Below are 20,226 nucleotides of genomic sequence, written 5' to 3' on the forward strand. Positions count from 1 at the left end.
TGTAAGGTTTGGAGTCAGGCTGTAGAGGCGGGGTTAAGAAGATGAAATTGTGTCTCTAAGTATATTAGGCAGGAGAAAGGAGGGTCCTCAAGAAATTCATGGGGCATAGTCAAGATAGCACATAGCCAGGTGCACATATGTTACAGAGTGACTGTGTATGTGCATAGTCTGCTGTGCTAGTATAAATGTAGATATGAGAAGGTCCTCCCACACCTCATTCCAGAACTAGACTGGGAGACCGGAATCTCTTGCCCACTCCTCCACCACTCTCATAAAAGTTAGAATATATCTAAAATGCTTACAGTACCCTCTTAGAATTGGTGCCCTTGTGCAGTACACAATTGAACATAAGTACTGATAGTCCCAACTCTGCCTATACCCAGTACCTGATATGTTCTTCCTGGAGTCAGCCCTATTACTGACAGGGGTTAACCTTACCTCTGGCTTATTAGGTAGTTAAGCAGATTGTTCTCCCCACCCCCCACCAAATCATTAAATTTGACAGCCAGAAAAGGTCTTAAGTATCCCTTGGCCAATCCCTTCATATTTTGACAAAGGAACTGAATCCAGAAGAGATTACATGACTTGCCCAAGGACTGAAGGCTAGGTAGTAACAGAACCAAGGGCTTCCGTCTCTCACTTTGTTGCTCTTTACTTTCATGCACTTTCTTTGGTTTGGGGATTTGTGTGTTTTTGTTTTAAGTTTAAAATAATTCTCACAAACTTTATAAGCACATTTTTATTGAGTCTCTGTGTGTCCTACTTCACGAATAATGAGAAAAGGGGAGAAAATGGGCAGGTTTTATCTTTACCACACATGCACTATTTGTTTTTGTTTGGTTTTTTTTCTTTTAAGAGAAAGAATAATAAAATACTTCACTCATCATTCACTTTTTAATTAAGAGGAAGAAATATCAAACTCTATCCACTAAAGTTTTTAGAAGTAATTTAAAGTCCATCACTTTTGTACTAAGGCCATGGCGTATCAACTAAGAGTCAAGAGAACTAGGTGCTAAACCTGGCTCTGCCTCAAATACAGAGGTGGCAGTAGGGCAGCCACGTAATCAGCCTGACTTTTAGTTTCCTCACTGATAAAGCTGAACGACTTAGATGATTTCTTAAGTCCTCTTTATCTTTGATGATCTGATTCTGTGAGGAGAGTGAGAAGACAGTTGGTGGACAGGAGAGGGGAAGAGAGAGAGTTATAAGGGATACAGATGAAGGTGAGAAGATAGAAAAAAAGGCTCTGGGGAAGGGAGATGAATGGGGAGGGTGTGCAAGAGGAGAAAGAGAAATGAGACAAAGAGAGAAACACAGGGAGAGGTTGAGAAGCAGATGGAGTCAGAGAAGGAAGAAAGGATAAGTGCAATGGGTTCTCTCTGAGCGTGTCAGGGTTGCACTACTGCCCACCTCACCCCCTCCCCTAGACTGTGGCCATTAAAGCAGATCATGACTAGCTCCCACTGCACCTGCTATTCACAGCAGTATGCTCATCTAACTTTCCTTTCATAATTCAAAGAGTATTTATGAAATGATGGCTGATTTTACACAATCAAAATGTGAAACTGTGTCACTGTAGTATAATGTTATGGCACATACCTAGAGAAGACTGTCCTTTGCTATTAGGTGTCTGTTACTCAAGGCACATTTTCTGGAACTTTAGATTGTCCAATGGCAATTCTTATGAAAATCTGATTTACTTTAAACAGAAACTAGATAATGAATCTTCTTTAAAACACCAATAGAGAACTGTTTCAGAAGGTACACCAGACCTCTTTGCTTGATCTGTTGATTCAATTAACTTATGCTCTTTCCCAGAGTCCTCTTCAACCCTAGCCAGGCAGTTTTCTAGCTTCAGCTATCCTCCTGAGCACCCTGCCATCAGCCTAATCTTGACTTCATGGAGTGGTATTATTCTCAACAACGCACTCCTTTTGTGCAGATAAAGGCCCCCTTTGGCCTACACAGTTCAGAAATATTCATCATCTGCCTGACCAACAGTCATTACAGGAACTAACTCAAGTCTCTGCTTCCTTTCCAAGTGAGGAAATATCTAACACATCCTTAAAGGCCAGTTACACACAGTTGTTTATTTTTTCCCTTCTCAGTTCTACACTATAACCTTCCAACTCCATCAAATAAAACGTACCACAATTCAACACAGAAGTTCTTGCACAGAATCAGAGAATCATAGCATATCCAAGCCAAAAGAGGCCTTAGAGGTCCCTTAGTCCAGCAATTCTCAACCCCGCCTGTACACATATGGGAACTTTAAAAACTACCAATGTCTAGGGCCACCCCACAACAACTGAATCACAGTAGGGGTGGAGCTCAGGCATATGCATTTTTTTAAGTTTCCTACAGAAAGTCTAATGAGCAACCAAGATTAAGAATTTAGTTCAGCCCCTCATTTTACAGATGAAAAACCAAGAGACTAACTTAGGTAATTGAGATTTCCTGCAGAATATTAGAGATATCAATACATGTATGAAGCCATCAGCCCATTCCATTTGACATTCAAAAGCTATGTGATTATCTTATCTTTGGTCTTTGAGAGAGTAGAGCTGTCAATTCCCCGATGCCTCAAGTTTATACTTAAAACAAATTTCCTCCTTGATTAAATTAAGTCCAAGGCAAGATCCAGAGGTTTCCTGCCACAAATTTAAGTCAAAGCACTCAGCTACACTGAGAAAATATATACCATGCTAATCTTGGTGTTTTGGGCCCCTATCAATTATTTATCCAATGGAGGAGAGCATTCATTTGGAAAATTCAATGTAGTAGACATGCTAAAAAAATTATTCTATCCTGTTTTGGACTTTCTTTGTAGTTATTATTGAAGTTGAGAGTGTTTGATGCTTTTGGGAGTATCTTCAAACAAAACAAGGGAACCACACTGGGAAGGCCTCACTTAGGAGGGACAGAAAGGCAGTCTAGTTTCCCTTTTAACCCCTGCTTAACTCTTTCCTGCTGAGAAGAAACAGTTCATTTCTCCAACTGATGCAAGATTTGTTCTTGTTGCCAAATTCCCTTGTTAGGGGTCAGAAGTGGCCTCTTAAAGCTTGAAAGACAGATTTAAGGGAAATAAAAAAGACTTCTATTTTACACAGCAAGGGGTAACCTGTTACTCCAAGATTGAGTACATGCTGAAAAAAAATAAATGAATATATTTTTTAATATTTCAATATCAGAGGATAACAGGTATAGAAAGAGCAACTAGTATTTGAAGAGATGGGTTTGCCCCAAACGCTACACAAACATGTCTTTAGACATCCCATCACAAATAGTTGACTCAGAAAGTCATTTATTCTATTATTATATGTATACATTCTGGAAGGAGTGACATGGATAAGTGTTTGGGTCTCACAGATTTTTTTCCACATGCATAGTAAATATATGGAGTTGAAAAATCAATTAACTTATAAGTAAGTCGATTAGTTGCTGAGCAAAATCATCATCAAAAGTGTCAACCACATACAAATGGCAAATAGACATATGAAAAAATGCTCAACATCACTAATCATCAGAGAAATGCAAATAAAAACCACAATGAGATATCATCTCACCCCAGTCAGAATGGCTATCATCAATAAGACAAATAGTAACAAGTGTTGGAGAGGCTGTGGAGAAAAAGGAACCCTCATACACTGTTGGTGGGAATGCAGACTGGTGCAGCCGTTATGGAAGACAGTGTGGAGGTTCCTCAAAAAATTACGAATAGAATTGCCATATGACCCAGCAATTCCTCTCCTGGGTACCCAAAAAATCTGAAAACATTTATACATAAAGACACGTGTGCTCCAATGGTCACTGCAGCTTTGTTTACGGTGGCCAGGACATGGAAACAACCAAAATGTCCTTCAATAGATGAATGGATAAAGAAGTTGTGGTATATATACACAATGGACTACTACTATTCAGCGGTAAGAAAAGATGATATAGGAACATTTGTGACAACATGGATGGATCTTGAGAGTGTAATACTGAGCGAAATAAGTCAGGCAGAAAAAGCAGAGAACCATGTGATTTCACTGATATGTGGTATATAAACCAAAAACAACAAAAGAACAAGACAAACAAATCAGAAACAGAAACTCATAGACACAGACAATAGTTTAGTGGTTACCAGAGGGTAAGGGGGGAGGGAGGTGCGAGATGAGGGTAAGGGGGATCCAAAATATGGTGATGGAAGGAGAACTGACACTGGGTGGTGAACACACAATGGGATTTATAGATGATGTAATACAGAATTGTACACCTGAAATCTATGTAATTTTACTAACAATTGTCACCCCAATAAATTTAATAAAATTTAAAAAAAAAACAAACAGTTTCTAATGGAAAAAAAAAAGTGTCAACCAAATAAATCCATAACCAGATAACAAACAAAAAACTGAAAAGACTTACTAAAAGTTTCAATATTTTGCCCAAAAACTAAGCCCTAAGTCACTGCCTCATTTTAAAACCCAAGAAGGCAACAAATTAGATAGCTGTTAGATACTCTACCTTGTAAATCGCTACATTGGAGTTTTCATAGGTAGCTCAAGTTAGACTCCCTAAAGAAAAGGAGAGCCTTGGGGACCTCCCATTTTGGACCTCCGAGGTGATCTGGAATCTTACACTGGCACAACTTCCTCTCTGTGAAAGGATTAGGAAACAAAGTTTATGAATAGAATTCCCATGATTTAGGACATAGCATTGAGCTATGTATAGATACTGTGCGTATCTGCTTTTTTCTTTCTTTATTCCTAAGAAAGTAACTATACAAGCTGAACTCTGTAAACGTGAGATTGATCAATTTTGCCCATCCCCCAGCACTTTTTTTTTTTAAGGCTAGGATTGGTACTGTGCTTCAATGCCATATCCCACAAAAGAAAGGTAAAGGTTTGTAGGTACTTCCATCTCTTAGAGAAGATTAGAATCATAGATTTGGGAGGGAAAAAAAGAACACTGGTCATAATTTATTCTGGGACCCTCATTTTATAGACAAAAATGGGGAAAAGATAAAAATCTAACATTTTGAAAAAATCAATTGCAGAAGTAGGACAGAATCCCACCCTTCTGACTTTTAGGCCTGACTCCTTTTGTTATACCATCTTGAATGGCGCATCCTTCTTCGCGCAGGCAAGATTAATGGCAGAAGGTATCCCAGAAAGATGGTAGAGAGTAAGTAGATCATCTGTCCATTATTTATGAGTCTAATGCTTAAACGGGCCAAATTCCCTTTTCCTTGATTTGTTAATTTGTCCACATAATAAGTCTGGTAAGAAGTGCACAGTTGAATGAAAGAAGGAAAAGTTATCTGTAGTCTAGATTAACCTTTAAAACTGAACATCTTTATCTTCCACTGAACCTGCAGACTTATTTCACATGAAGAAATAATAAATCAGCAAGTTCCTCATATTTTTCTCTATGTCTCCAAATTTGCCTTTTTTCAGAATGATAGCAATTCGGAACTAGCAGTTACATTTGCTATTGTCTAGGCCAACCCCCACTCCCAACTCCAACACCCTCCTTTTACAATGAGGAAACAGAGACCTAGAGAGAGATGTAGAGACGGGAGGAAGAATGTAGATGTTACATGTCCTGGTCTTGCATTCTTTCTTCTGCATCATGCTTTGTTTCACTCTTGCTTGCCAATAAAAATTAGTCTTAAGTACTTTCACACACTGCCCTCAATGGTCTTTGATAAACTGAAGGTCACCAGTTGATTTAGCCCTGAGGTAAGTTCATTCTACCAAGATAAGACTATCACAAAGTTCCAAGGCAATATAACTATACCCAACCCCTAATGTGTTGAAAACCCAACAGCTCAAGATTCAGACATGAATGAATATCTTGACTCTTCACCTTACATCAACCTGAACTCTCTTCAACAGAGCAAGACCAGAGAGGAATCTAGTTCCCTTTCATTCTTTATTTTCTTATCTCAGCAGGAACACCTAGATTTGTATATTGAGATAGACCTCTCCATGAAGGGTAAAGGGAAAAGCAAGAGACTATGCCAAAATCCACACACATTTGAGCTTCAGCTTCACTTTCCTCTAAAAACTTCCTTTCCTGACCTGACTTCTACTGACCTGCCAATTTTTCTAGACTGAATTAATTTTATATTCACCGCGAGTTTACACTTTCAGACATTCCATTTGGACGGAATTCTAAGCTTGGCTTCTTCACTGACTAGACACAGCCATCTGCAAGTTTGTGACTACACAGCAATTAAGGAAAATGTATGTCTCCCTATCTTTTACAATCAGAACGTGATACAATCCAAGTACTAAAAGGGATCTGGAGGCCAAGAGCTATATTCTTCCAGGGTAATGCCATCATTTTTAACCTGGGCCAGAATAGTAAAAAATAAAAAGAACATTCCCTATAAGCCTATCACTCCCTGTTGATATTCATTTTTCTCACTCACATGGTGAAAAGCGTGGGGTGTTTTGTTTTGTTTTGTTCTCATTATGTCAAAATTTATGCACAAGTGGAAGAAAAGATCTATCACCCTGAACAAGATTTTAAAACCCTAGGCACTTTGTTCATCTGAAGATAGCACTATTCTGATATTTACGGTGATTATGTGAGAACCAATGTGAAACTCAAGTTCATTTTGTGTCCCAGTAGGAAAGAGAGAAGGCATAGATGGAAGTTTTACAGACATTATTGGACTATTGTAAGGCCTATATAAAGAAAAGTCTAATTCACTCCAAAATTAAGCTATGTTTATTGTTTCGATACATTAGAGCCAAAACATCTAGGCAATTGATATGAACTATCAGTTTGACATGGATATCACAAAAGAAGTAAGGTTTTTAAAAATAGGTTTGTTGCTTTTGATCAGCAATATAAAACTTTATATTGCTACATTTGGACAACAACTTCTAGACATCTCCTTTTACTGTTGATAATCCATTTCTAGATAAAAAAAAATTTGTCACACAATTGAATACTTGCTTTTATAGTATTGTGTTATTTATCTATTGAGATTGCTTTAGAGAGAGCTTGCACTTCAGTATCTACCCTTTCTAATTGAGGTGAGACGTTTCATACAAGGATACTGAGTGTGGCAAATCTAGACAAATTCCACCACCATGAGACCCAGGGTCCTGTGGTGGCTTCAAACCTAGAGGCAAACATCAGTAAGTATTTATGGCATGAGGGTGAAATATAGCTTTCAGCCAAGAGTGATAATTTTGATGCTCAGCAATACATTTCCAGTAATATAATATCAACCATATAAAAGGATCTGATGATTTAAACAAGTTAGAGGGTAAGAGGGTTGTGATTGGAAATTATACCAAACAGCTGAATATTTTATTTGATTTCAACTGTGTAGGCTATTATCATGTAAATCCATTCTCACACAGCCAACTAGTTAAAGTACACCTTTCAGGATCACATTTAGGCAAATGATCAGTTTGGTCACAGAGATAATTAATTCTGAGATCTGGCACATTAGTGTAGCAAAAATAAATAGCACATGGGGATAATATGATGTGTTCACACTCTCTCGTTATATCCTGCCACCACCACACAAAAAATTGCAAAGACTAATGTCTTTATTTTGGCCACATAGATTGGGCACAGAGAGGCACACTCTCCCATTACTAGCTACATTCAACAAAACACTTCCCCACACATTTCTCTTTTCCAAGCTTTTGTTTATGCTGTTTTATCTCCCTATGATGCCTATAGGGGCCAGGAAGGTAATATAAACTGATGAATTGATTAAATAAGCTGAATATAAGACAACAAAGAGTGATGGGAACTGTGTCAAACTTCAGGGAGTATGCCTTTTCCAAAAACAGCACCTACTACTAAGTTCTAGTGAATTGTCACAATGATACCCAAGGTTGATAGATCTTCCAACCTTTAAAGAACACCCAGAAATCCAGATTTTCATGTGTGGTCTCAAAATTTCAAAATTCTGGCTAGTGTTTTTTATAACCATAAAGGTCGAACAAGAGTGGTTACCAGTTTGTGACCTGTAACCTAGACAAATCCTATTATTCCTTCTTTAAGACACAGCTTCAGTGCTTGGTCTCTGAAAAGCCTTTCTCCACTGATCTATCTCCTCTGAAGTTCTGTCATATTCCTAGTGTCTTTTGTGCGATATGGTGTCTATCGACTTTCTTGTGTTGTATGATTTGTCTCTATGACTTGACTATAACCTCTGTGAGGGCAGGGACTGCAAGCCATCGCTAGCGCAGAGACAGGACATACTAGAGGACTCAATGAAGATCACCAGTTACAACACAATCACAATCAGAACAGAACCCTGGTGAAACTCAACTGTCTTTCACTAGTTGATTTATTCAACAAACTTTCATGAGCACCTGTTATACTATCAGCACCACATCAGGTGCTATGGGTTAACATTAAAAAAAAGAAGAAAAGAAAGAAAAAAGCTGTACTTCTGCCCTTGAGGAGCTGGCAATCAAATGTTAAATCCAAATTATAAAGAAGGAATATATGAAGTCAAAGCTACATTGCTCAAAGTGCACTGCATCACTTCTGCAAAACTATTCTTAGATAGTAACATCCAATAGAAATATAACATGAGTGACATATGTAATTTTAAGTTTTCTAGTAGACACATTAAAAACATAAAAAGAAAAAGGTGAGATTAATTTTAATAATAGTCTTTATTTAACCCTATATATGCAAAGTACTATCATTTTGACAGGTTATACATAGATATGTAATTTAACGAGATGTTTTACATGTTTTATACTAAGTCCTCTAAATCTAGTGTGTATTTTACTCTTACAGCACATCTCAATTCAAACTAGCCACATATCAAGAGCTCAGTAGTCACTTGTGGCTTGTGGATACCATATTGGACAGCACAGCAAGAGAAATGGAAGCTCCTTACCTTACTGCCAAAATAGGGATTGATAAATGTCACATCCTGCAAAGTCAGTAGAATTCTGATGGGTCCTTTAATCAACTGGATTTTATTTATGTGATGCTTGAAACAAGAATAATATCAGAGGGTCACAAGGGTCTGGATGTTTTGCAAACTCAGGATTAATTTTCCCTATGATAGCAGTTAAAAAATATACCAAATTGGGATGTCATAAAAATGGTGGCTGAGGTGAGCCTCTTGATTCCTTCCCTGGAATTTACAACAAATTGAAAAACTATAATTCCACAAAGGACTCCCTGTGCAGCAGACAGGCAAGACAAAGAGGCGTGCAATTGAAATTACCTGAAGGTGGGCAAATTGCACAAGCAGGGGAGGAGGGAAGCGGGAAGTGAGGAGATGCAAGCCACGTGGGACCAGGATGCAGACCTGAGCTCCAAGCTCCAAGCTCCCTGCATTCCAGAGCTAACGCAGATGTGGGAGAGGGAAGCATTGGACTGCTAGGGCTCTGCTTATTGACCACAGTCCCACCCTAGGGATCAGCATATACCACGGCTTAACCCAATGCTCACGGCAGACACCACAGAGAAAAGACTGAGGGAAGAAGGGAGAAAGCAGTGGTTTAAGCCCTCACTGCCGAGAAGAGGATGGAAGCCTTAGGCACTAAGACTAGCTGCCCCCCCGCGTACCCTCCCAAAGCTCGCCCTGCCCCCATCTGCCCAGTGCCAGAAGCAGAACAGTAGCAGTGTCCCATCAAAAGAACATAATATTTGCAGTTCTGAGGACTGTGGCTCGCAACCGTGGACTCACAGCCCAACTAGTTCCAGTGAAGGTGAGGGAGCCTTGGATACAGGACTGCCAGTGCTGGTGGTCACCACCATTGCTCTGGACCACCTCTCACAATCCACCCCACCCCCACCCTAACCAATCTGGGCGGATCCCTGCAGGACTAAACAGAGCCTCTGAAACTGGTGCAGGAAGAGCTTTGGAACTTCAGAAACTCTACACATCCCACCACAGAGGTGGTGCCCTATGACCCAGGCAACCTGTTTACACAGGAGAAGCCCACCTTCCAGGAAATCCCCCCATTGTGTGAGAAGCCAGAACAGTACAGAAAAAAAACATAACACTATAGAATCAGAGAATAAAAGGCTTCAGTCAGAGAGAAAATTAAACATTCTACCAAAACCTACTGGAAAACAAAAGAAAGACCTCCTTCTATCAACCTGTTGCAGAAACCACTCCTGCAGATGCCTAGGAAGAGAAATAATAAATCATTAATGGCCATGAATAACCAAGCAATGAGACAGCTCAGAAAGAAAGTGAAAAGTCTCCAGAAAATGAACTTAAAGACATGGAAATATATCATTTAAACACAGAGAATTCAACATTGCAGTTTTTGAAAACCTCAAAGGGATGCAAGAAAACACAGACAGGCAGGTTAATTATCTCAGAAACATAATCAAAGAACGCATGAGCATTTTAAGAAAGAGATTGAAATTTTAAAAAAGAACCATATAGAATTTCTGGAGATTAAGAACTCAATAGAAGAAATGAAGAATGAAATAGGAAACTTAGGTAATAGAGTTGACCAGATGAAAGAAAGAATCAGGGACATTGAAGATAGAAATCTGGAAATGATATGGATGGAAGAAGAAAGAGACTTGAGACTTAAAAGAAATGAAAGAACTCTACAAGAACATTCTGACTCCATTGAAAAGAACAATATAAGAATAATGGGCATACCAGAAGGAGAAGAAAGGGAGAAGGGAACAGACAGTTTATTCAAACAAAGAGTCAAAGAGGACATGCAATCCAACCGGCGAGGAAAAATGGCGGCATGAGGTGAGCCTCTGTAAAGCTCCCCTGGAATTTACAATGAATCGAACAACAATAACTCCACAAAGGACTCCCTGCAGAGCAGACAGGCAAGACGAAGAGGCCCACTACTGAAATCACCTACAGGTGGGAGATTCACTCGAGCGGGGGGAGGAGGAAAGGAAGAAGTGCAGAGATGGAGCCGCGCTGGTGCAGGACGCAGACCTAGCTCAGTGCTCCAAGCTCGCTGCATCCCGGAGCTACCGCAACTGCAGCAGAGGGAAGAACTTGGACTGCTAGGGCTCCATTTATGCCCACAGGGCTGAGGAGACAGCATATAACACGGCTGAAACCAAGGCTCATGGCAGAGACCTCGGAGAAAAGACTGAGGGAAGAAGGCTGAAAACGGTGGTTTAAGCCCTCACTGCTGAGCAGAGAATGAAAGCCTTAGGCACTGAGACTAGCCGCCCCCTCCCTACCCTCCCAGAGCTCACCCCACCCCCACCTGCCCGGTGTTAGATACAGAACAGTAGCAGTGTAAGATGGGAAAAAAGAATATCTGCTATTCTGAGAACTGTGGACGGCAGACACAAATTCGCAGCCCAACAAGTTCTGGCAAGGGGAGGGAGCTGTGGAAGCAGGACCGGCTGTGGTGGTGATCGCCTCCATTGCTCTGGACCACCTCTCACAACTCACCCCGCCCCTGACCCCACCTATCCAGGTGGATCCCTGCAGGAGTAAACAGAACTGCTGAAACATACGGCCTCTGAATCTGGGGTTGGAAGAGCTTTGGAACATCAAAAGCTCTCCGCATACCCACCAGGACACTGCGCCCTGTGACCTAGACGAACTGTTAACAGAGGAGAAGCCTGTCTCCCAGGGAATCCCCCCATTTGTGTGAGAAGCTGGAATAGTGCAGAGAAAACATAGCGCTACGGTGTGGGAGAAGAAAAATAAGCTGCAGTTGGACAAAAAATAAAACATTCTACCAACAAGTACTGGAAAAGAAAAGAAAGAACTCTTCCTATCAACCTGTTGCAGAAGACACTCCTGCAGATGTCTAGGAAGAGAAATAGTAAACCAGTAATCGACATGAATAACCAAGGCAACAAGATAGCTCAGAAAGACAGTGAAAAATCTCCAGAAAAGGCACTTAAAGATACAGAAATATGTGATATAAATGACAGAGAATTCAAGATTGCAGTTCTGAAAAAAACTCAATGAGATGCAAGAAAACACAGATAGGCAGTTAAATGAACTCAGAAACACAATCAAAGAACAGCATGAGCATTTTATAAAAGAGATTAAAATTTTTAAAAAGAACGAAATAGAATTTCTGGAGATACAGAACTCAATAGAAGAAATTAAGAATGAAATAATCAGCTTAGGTAGTAGAGGTGACCAGATGGAGGAAAGAATCAGTGACATCGAAGATAGAAACCTGGAAATTACACAGATGGAAGAAGAAAGAGACTTGAGGCTTAAAAGAAATGAAAGAACTCTACAAGAACTTTCTGACTCCATCAGAAAGAGCAATATAAGAATAATGGGCATACCAGAAGGAGAAGAAAGAGAGAAGGGAAGAGAGAATATATTCAAACAAATTGTCGATGAGAACTTCCCAAACTTGTGGACAGAACTGGACCCTCGAATCCAAGAAGCAAATAGAACACCTACTTATGTCAATCCCAACAGGCCTTCTCCAAGGCACATTGTATTGAAGCTGTCTAAAATCAACGACAAAGAAAGAATCCTCAAGGCAGCCAGAGAAAAGAAGACGGTAACTTACAAAGGAAAGCCCATTAGATTATCCTCAGATTTTTCAGCAGAAACTCTACAAGCCAGGAGCGAGTGGAACCAAATATTCAAACTATTGAAAGAGAGAAATCAGGAGCCAAGAATAATATATCCAGCAAAGATATACTTTAGATATGAAAGAGGAATAAAGACCATTCCAGACATACAGAAGCTGAGGGAATTTTCTAATACATGACCTGCACTACAAGAAATACTAAAGGAAGCTATTCAACCACCACCAACAGGGACAATTTGTGGCAACCAAAACTCAAAAAGGGGGAGAGTAAAGGCCTGAACCGGAATACGGGAATGGAGAAAGCAAGCGTGCTGAAGAAAATGGAATACTCTAAATATCAAACTTTCTTTTACATAAACATAAGGGTAACCACTCAAAAAACATCCAGAATTGAAATATGTACTGTAATAAAAGAAGAAACAGAGGGAAACATCATAGACTACCACCACACAGAAATAATAGACAGCAAAAAATGGCAAAGAAACAATGGAGACACAGCCTTATGAGAAAACTAAAGATAGAATGACACGAAATCCTCACATATCAATAATCACCCTAAATGTAAATGGACTGAATTCACCAATAAAAAGGCACAGAGTAGCAGATTGGATCAAAAAAATAAATCCAGGGGCTGGCCCGGTGGCTCAGGCGGTTAGAGATCCATGCTCCTAACTCCGAAGGCTGCCGGTTCGATTCCCACGTGGGACAGTGGGTTCTCAACCACAAGGTTGCCAGTTCAATTCCTCGAGTCCCGCAAGGGATGGTGGGCTCTGCCCCCTGCAACTAAGATTGAACACGGCACTTTGAGCTGAGCTGCCGCTGAGCTCCCAGATGGCTCAGTTGGTTGGAGCCTGTCCTCTCAACCACAAGGTTGCCGGTTCGACTCCCACAAAGGATGGTGGGCTGTGCCCCCTGCAACTAGCAACGGCAACTGGACCTGGAGCTGAGCTGTGCCCTCCACAACTAAGACTGCAAGAACAACAACTTGAAGCTGAACAGAACCCTCCACAACTAAGATTGAAAGGACAACAATTTGACCATTGTTCCCAAATAAAATCCTGTTCCCCTTCCCCAATAAAATCTTTAAAAAAAAAAAAACTAAACCCAACCATATGCTGTCTCCAAGAGACACATCTCAGCTACAAGGACAAGCATAGACTCAAAATAAAAGGGTGGAAATTGACACTCCAAGCAAGTGGTACCCAGAGAAAATCAGATGTAGCCATCATGATATCAGATGAAACAGTCTTCAAGGTGAAAAAGATAAAAAGAGACAAAGATGGACGTTTCATAATGGTGAACGGGACTATAAAACAAGAAGACATAACAGTCATCAATATTTATGCCCCCAATCAGGGAGCACCGAAATACACCAAGCAACTACTAACAGAACTAAAGGGAGAAATTGACCAAAACACAATTATACTAGGGGACTTAAATACATCATTGACAGCTATGGATAGATCATCCAAACAGAAAATAAATAACGAAATAGCAGCCCTAAATGACACATTAGATGAAATGGAGATGACTGACATATATAGAGCACTTCATCCTAAAACATCAGACTATACATTCTTTTCTAGTGTACATGGAACATTCTCAAGGATAGACCATACATTGGAAAATAAAATCAGTCTCAGCAAATTTAAGAAGATTGAAATCATACCAAGCACATTCTCTGATCACAAGGCTTTGAAATTGGATATCACGTGCAAAAAGAAAGCAGGAAAAAACATGAATACATGGAGATTAAACAACATACTTTTAAAGAACGACCAGGTCAAAGAAGAAGTTAGAGGAGAGATCAAAAGATACATAGAAACAAATGACAATGAAAATACATCCTACCAAAATTTTTGGGATGCAGCATAAGCAGTTTTAAGACGGAAATTTATATCATTACAGGCCTATCTCAATAAAAAAAAAATCCCAAATAAATAACCTCATGTTATACCTTAAAGAACTAGAAAAAGAAGAACAAATGAAACCCAAGACCAGCAGAAGAAAGGAAATTAAAAAATAGAGTAGAATTAAATGAAATAGAGACCAAAAAGACAATAGAAAAAATTAATGTGACAAACAGCTGGTACTTTGAAAAGATTAACAAAATTGACAAACCCTTGGCTAGACTCATTAAGATAAAAAGACAGAAGACACTAATTAACAAAATCAGAAATGTAAAAGGGGAAGTTATCACGGACACCACAGAAATACAAAGGATCATCCAAGAATACTATGAAGGACGATATGCCACCAAATTCAATAACCTAGAAGAAATGGACAAATTCTTAGAAACATATAGCCTTCCAAGGCTGAACTATGAAGAATTGGAAAATCTAAAGAGACCGATCACCAGTAACGAAATTGAATCAGTCATCCAAAACCTTCCGAAAAGCAAAAGTCCGGGACCAGATGGCTTCACTAGTGAATTCTACCAAACCTTCAAAGAGGATCTAATACGAATCCTGCTCAAACTCTTCCAAAAAATTGAAGAAGAGACAGTACTCCCTAACTCATTTCATGGGGCCAACATTACCCTGATACCAAAACCTGGTAAGGACAACACAAAAAAAGAATACTACAGACCAATGTATCTGATGAATACCGATGCAAAAATCCTAAATAAAATTCTAGCTAATCGAATGCAGTGCATTAAAAAGATTATTCATCACCACCAAGTGGGGTTCATCCCCGGGGCACAAGGATGGTGCCACATCTGCAAATCCATCAATGTGATACATCACATAAACAAAATAAAGGACAAAAATCATATGATTATATCAATTGATGCTGAAAAAGCATTTGACAAGACACAACATCCATTTATGATTAAAACACTTAATAAAATAGGTATAGAACGGAAATACCTTAACGTAATAAAGGCCATATATGACAAACCCTCAGCTAATCTCATAATTAATGGTGAAAAAAGATACCATCGACAAAATAAAGAGGCCACAACCTGAATGGATGAAGATTTTTGCAAATAGTGCCTCCGATAAGGGGCTAATATCCAAAATATACAAGGAACTCATGCAACTCAACAACAAATAAACAAACAACCCAATTGATAAATGGGCAGAGGACTTGAAGAGACATTTCTCCAAAGAGGACATACAAATGGCAAATAGACATATGAAAAAATGCTCAACATCACTAATCATCAGAGAAATGCAAATAAAAACCACAATGAGATATCACCTCACCCCAGCCAGAATGGCTATCATCAACAAGACAAATAGTAACAAGTGTTGGAGAGGCTGTGGAGAAAAAGGAACCCTCATACACTGTTGGTGGGAATGCAGACTGGTGCAGCCGTTATGGAAGGCAGTGTGGAAGTTCCTCAAAAATTATGAATATAATTGCCATATGACCTAGCAATCCCTCTCCTGGGTTTCTACCCAAAAAATCTGAAAACATTTATACATAAAGACACGTGTGCTCCAATGTTCATTGCAGCTGTGTTTACGGTGGCCAAGACATGGAAACAACCAAAATGTCCTTCGATAGATGAATGGATAAAGAAGTTGTGGTATATATATATATACAATGGAATACTATTCGGCGGTAAGAAAAGATGATATAGGAACATTTGTGATAACATGGATGGATCTTGAGAGTGTAATGCTGAGTGAAATAAGTCAGACAGAAAAAGCAGAGAACACTGTGGTTTCACTGATATGTGGTATATAAACCAAAAACAACAAAAGAACAAGACAAACAAATGAGAAACAGAAACTCATAGACACAGACAATAGTTTAGCGGTTACCAGAGGGTAAGGGGGGTGGGGGGTGGGAGAAGAGGGTAAGGGGGATCAAATATATGGTGATGGAAGGAGAACTGACTCTGGGTGGTGAACACACAATGGGATTTATAGATGATGTAGTACGGAATTGTACACCTAAAATCTATGTAATTTTACTAACAATTGTCACCCCAATAAATTTAAAAAATAAATTTAAATAAAAGAATACAAAACCATGAGTACTATTACCAACAGACAGAAGAAATGGCAACCCCTACACCAAATGACACTATACACCTAAACATAACATACAGGGTAAAGAAGGTGGGAAAAACACTTAAAAAAAAAAAAAGGAAAACGACAACTTGCTACTGCATTACAGAAATCAACTCACAGCATAAATAGGGATAATCTTTGAAAAACATAAAAGGAGAAAGAGTAAAGTTCTGAACCAGCACAAGGAAATGGAGAAAACATACTGAACAAAATGGAATACTCTAAATATGAAACTTTGTTTTACATAAACTTAATGGTAACCACTCATAAAAAAAAAAAAAAAAAAAAAACAGAATTGAAATCTATAACATAAAAAAGAAAAAATAGAGGGAAAAATCATAGAATATCACCACACTGAAATAATAGACAGCAACAAAAAGGCAAAGAAACAGTGCAGACATCATCCTACCAGAGAACCAGAGATAGAATGATAGGAAACCCTCATATATCAATAATCACCCTAAATGTAAATGGAGTGAACTCAGCAATAAAAAGGCACAGAGTAGGAGATTCGATCAAAACATGGAACCCAACCATATCCTGCCTCCAAGAGACACATCTCAGCTACAAGGACAAATATAGATTCAAGGTGAAAGGATGGAAACTGACGCTCCAAGCATATGGTATTCAGAGAAAATCAGGTGTAGCCATACTGATATCAGATGAAACAGACTTCAGGATAAGAAAGGTAACTGACAAAGATGGACACTTCATAATGATAAAGGGGACTATACAACAAGAAGACATAACAATCATCAATATTTATGCCCCCAATCAGGGAGCACTGAAATATACCAAGGAACTACTAACAGAACTAAAGGGAGAAATTGACTAAAACACAATTATAGTAGGGCACCTAAATACAGCATTGACACCTATGGATAGATCATCCAAACAGAAAAATAATAATGAAACAATCGCCTTAAATGACACATTAGATGAAATGGACATAATTGACATTTATAGAGCATTTTGTCTTAGAACATCAGACTATAGATTCTTTTCTACTGTACATGGAACATTCTCAAGGAGAGACCATATATTGAGACATAAAACTAGCCTTAGCAAATTTAAGAAGATTGAAATCATCCAAAGCATACTGTCTAATCATATGGCTTTGAAATTGGATGTCAACTGCAAAAAGAAAGCAGGAAAAACCACAAATACATGGAGATTAAACAACATACTTTTAAAGAACAACTGGGTCAAAGAAGAAATAAGAGGAGAGATCAAAAGATACATAGAAACAAATGAGAATAAAAATACATTCTACGAAAATTTTTGGGGCACAGTGAAAGCAGTTTTAAGAGGGAAATTTATATCATTACAGATCTATCTCAAGAAACAAGAAAAATCCCAGATAAATAACCTCACATTACACCTTAAAGAACTAGAAAAAGAACAAATGAAACCCAAAGTCATCAGAAGGAAGGAAATGATAAAAATCAGAGCAGAACTAAATGAGATAGAGAACAAAAAGACAATAGAAAAAAATAATGAAGCAAAGAGCTGGTTCTTTGACAATATTAATAAAATTGACAAACCCTTGGCTAGACTCACTAAGATAAGAAAAGACATAAGTAAACATAATCAGAAATGGAAGAGGGGAAGTTACCAGGGATGCCACAGAAATACAAAGGATCATCCAAGAATACTATGAAGGATTATATGCCATCAAATTCAATAACCTAGAAGAAATGGACAATTTCTTAGAAACATATAGCCTTCCTAGGCTGAATCACAAAGAATTGGAAAATTTAAGTAGGGTGAACAACAGTAAGGAAATTGAATCTGTAATGTGAAACCTTCCAAAAAGCAAAACTCCAGGACCAGACGGCTTCACCTTGAATTCTACCAAACATTCAAAGAGGATCTAACACCTGTCCTACTCAAACTCTTCCAAAAATTGAAGAAGAGACAGTACTCCATAGTTCATCTTATGAGGCCAATATTACCCTGATACAACAATCTGGTAAGGATAACACACTCACAAAGAAAATTACAGACAAATATCTCTGATGAATACAGAGTCAAAAAATCCTAAACAAAATTCTAGCCAATCAAATGAAACAATGCATAAAAAGATTATACATCACGACCAAGTGAGGTTCATCCCAGGGGCACAAGGATGGTTCAACATTCGCAAACGGAGCAATGTAATGCATCACATAAACAAAATACAGGACAAAAAGCATATGATTATATCAATAGATGCAGAAAAAGCATTTGACAAGATACAACATCCATTTATGATTAAAAGACTTAATAAAATAGGTATAGAAGGAAAATATCTCAACGTAATAAAGGCCACACATGACAAAACCTCAGCTACTATCAGTTAATGGTGAAAAACTGAAGCCCTTTCCTCTGTGTTCAAGAACATGACAGGTCTGTCCCCTATCACCTCTGCTTTTCAACATACCATATTTCCCCTAAAATAAGACCGATCTTATATTAACTTTTACTGCGAAAGACGCATTAGGGCCTTATTTTCAGGGGATGTCTTATTTTTCCATGTACAGCGATCTACATTGATTCATGTACAACAATCTACATTTATTCATTTATTCATGTATAAAAATCTACATTTATTCAAATAGTCACTTCATCTTCTTCTGGATCATCGTCATAACTCCCCAAACCCTGAATTCCAGCTTGAATTTCTTGCGACTCCATTTCCTGTAGAACCATTGGCTCCAATCTCTCATGTCCAGCAATAGAACTCTCCTTAAATGAGCCCTTCTTCTCCATGTAGCCTGCTCGTAGTACATTGGCAACACAGCTGTCAGTGATTTTATCCCATGAATTCTTCACCCAACTCACGACCTCTTGCAGGCTAGGCTTCACAAAGTTTCCACGCTGATTTCTCTCCATTCTAGTTTCAATGTAGTCATTGATGTCCATGCACAAATGAATGGCTTGTTTATTATAATATCAAGAGTCTGGAGATAGGCACTCATTCCTGCGGGAATCATTATTTGATCTGTTCTTCTCTCTGCAAGGAAGTTCTTCATGTCTTTAGCGCAGTGAGCACTGGCTGAATCCCAGACTAGCAGACCTCTTTGGCCACCTCGCAAAACAAGTGGCAGCATTAAATCGACCCACTTCCTTATAACTGCTTGTGTGCACCAGGCTTTTTCGGTTTCAAGAACATAAATGCCTGAAACACGTTCAACCTTATCTTTCTTGCCCTTAGTGATGATTAGAGATGGGGCTTTCTTTCCAGCCAGACGAATTGCCAAAAATACAGGTAACAAGTGCACTTTTGTAACCAGTGGAGAGAATGTACATTGACAAGGCCCCCCTCTGATCAATTGTCGTTTGAGATCCTTGGCCCATAAACACTGCAGTTTCATCCATACCAATCATGTTCAAGAGTTGGTATTTAGAAAATTTGATGTCATCAACAAAGGACTTGAATGCAAGTGCACGTTTAATAACTTCAGTATCTTCCAGCTTCAACAGTGCTGTCAATCTTCTTAGAGAGAGTTCATATCACTGAAGGAAGCCATCCAGCCAGTGTTGTGATGCTTTGAATTCTTCTGGGGATATTTCTAACTGTGGTGCCATTGCAAGGGCAAATGCTTGAATATCAGCCCTGCGCACAACCAAAGCCTTTGCTCTCCTGTCAGCAATCCATTCACAGATGATGTCTTCCAGCTCAGGAAATAATGGTTGCTGACCTGATCCACACTTGCGCTTTTTAG

The 20,226-nt window shown here is 38.9% G+C and overlaps 1 pseudogene; it reads right to left on the bottom strand.

The window, feature by feature from the left end:
* Positions 1-20,226, bottom strand: part of LOC109438953 (retinal guanylyl cyclase 2) — a 119,713-nt pseudogene that overhangs the window by 57,511 nt on the left and 41,976 nt on the right.

The sequence above is a fragment of the Rhinolophus sinicus genome, chromosome X (assembly GCF_036562045.2).
Source record: "Rhinolophus sinicus isolate RSC01 chromosome X, ASM3656204v1, whole genome shotgun sequence".
NCBI classification, from domain to species: Eukaryota; Metazoa; Chordata; class Mammalia; order Chiroptera; family Rhinolophidae; genus Rhinolophus; species Rhinolophus sinicus.